This window comes from Tiliqua scincoides, chromosome 1 (assembly GCF_035046505.1).
Source record: "Tiliqua scincoides isolate rTilSci1 chromosome 1, rTilSci1.hap2, whole genome shotgun sequence".
NCBI lineage: Eukaryota > Metazoa > Chordata > Lepidosauria > Squamata > Scincidae > Tiliqua > Tiliqua scincoides.
Genome location: NC_089821.1, coordinates 32389158 through 32391409, shown reverse-complemented (window position 1 = coordinate 32391409; position 2252 = coordinate 32389158).

Genomic DNA, 2252 nt, shown 5'->3' with positions numbered 1-2252 from the left:
AGGTTTCTATTCTCTTAGATTGGACACCTGAAGGAAGATGAGAGAAAGAAAAAGGGAAAGGAGAAAGACCAGTTCAAGACTGAAGAGCTAAGTGTTAAACATAGTAATTAAAGGAGCCAGATAGAAATAAAGAATACCAATGGTAGGGAGCAGCAAAGATGAAAGGATGCAATCAGGGCATGGAGGGTATAATTTTGGGTTGAGAGAGGAGAAAGTTACCAAAGGAGCAAAAAGAGAGTCGGAAAGAAATGGAGAGGGAGAGACAAACAATGAAGTGGGAGCAAGAGAAGGAGGACATTTGAAAATAAATTGAAGTTTAAATAGAATATGAAAGGTGGGGCCAACTTAAGGCTGCAATCCTATACATACATACTTATCTGAGGGTAAGTCCCATGGAACTGACTGGGACTTACTTTTCAGCAGACATGCATAGAATTGCACTGTTAGTGACAGAACAGGGGGATAAACGCCATAATGATGAGTGCTGAGTGAATTCAGAATGCAGGACGCAGTTAAGAGACATGGAAAGGAAGCGAGGAGATGGAGTCAGAGAGAGGTGCAAGTATGTGTAAATACAGAGAGATAACGTTTGAGGGTCTTTTTTCTGGTCATTATTATTTATAAATAAATAAACATTCCTAGATTTTCTTTTTATAAAGCCCGGTAAACCTAGGTGGCTCCTGATAGGCTGTTGTTTTATAAAGTGAGCTCCGGTGCTAGAAAGTTTGGGAAACACAGCACAACAATGCAAGTGACAATAAGAGAATAAATATGAGCTTTCAGGATTTAGTAAGACATCAAATGTCTGCCTAAGTGACCTTTCAATAGAGCAGCGGCACTCAAACTTGCGCCTGCTGCACACCCTGAAAGTGGTAATCTGAACCACATCCAAGTGTTCTGCTCGGGTGCCATGCGATGTTCTCCTCTTTTGGAGGATGGGGACACTGGGCAGTTGCGTCATCTGCCTGGCATCCCAGAAGGCTGCGGGACAGGATGTCCAGATAGATGTAACTGCCCAGAGTGTCCCTGTCCTCTGAAAGAGGAGGCCATTGCGCGGCACCCAAGCAGAACACTCAGATGTGGTTCAGATGGCCGCATCCTGGGTGTGCGGCAGGCTCAAGTTTGAGTGCCGCTGCTCTATTGAAAGGCCACCTGGGCAGACATTTGATGTCTTACTAAATCCTGAAAGCTCTTATTCATTGAGCTTTGAATATGCTCAATGGTTTGCTCACCGGGCGGATGGAACCGTGTGAATGTTGGATCCGGCTCCAGGGTCTGGGTTCACATGGCCCTAAAATAAATATTTTTGGTTTATTTCATTTTCATGACATCTGGACCTTCATGGGTTTAAGAACACTTAGTAATTGCTATGTGGGGAGAGGGAAATGGAATCAGATCCAGTCCATGTTGCTGGGATTTTAAAATTCAATTTAAAATCCCCCCCCCCAAGGCTTGTATTTTGGAAAAAACATTGGTAAACCAGTATGGTACGTATACCTTGTCCTTTGGAGGAGGGGGGACAACAGCAATATCAGAGACCTATGGCTGTCCCCCACTCTGTGTATCACAGTCATGATCCACTTGTCCCCCTGGCTGTTTTTTTTTAAAGCAGACTATCCAAATTACAGATCTCCACATCCTATAATAAAGGAGAAAACAATAGTTTGGACCCATGATGTTCTGAACATGTAAACTGAGTCTGCATCTGTGTTGGCTTTGGAGGATAAGAATAACAGTAAACATCATTTTCAAAAATAGATTTTTTTTTTCCTGTTCTCAACAGCGTTCCTTAAGGACCCTAGGATTCTCATTCACACGATGTGGCACATTTCTTAAACTCTTGAAGATAGTTTCAAAGATTACACAAAAGTGGGAGAGGAAGTGTGAATAACTGGTGCTTCCTCTTTCTGCTGTTCAGTGTCACCTTTGAAAATGGCACATCTCTCCCTAGAGAAAGATGCATGAGCATTCTATGCACATTTCACCATGGGTCTGACATGTACACTGCACTAGATTGGAAGCGCAAGGTGTAAATGAGGGATCATGACGAAGTCATATTTACCCAGAAGCAAGTAGGGAAAGGAGAATGTAAAAGGTTCAGCTGAAACTGAATGGAAAAGGGGTTCACGATTTATGTGTATTGACTGGATCGTAAGAAGATGGGCTGGCAGAACCACAGATAAATGTAGCGTTGTCTGCTTACCTGACTTCAAGCTGAGAAGTTGGATGAAAAACATAGATATAAAAAAAAT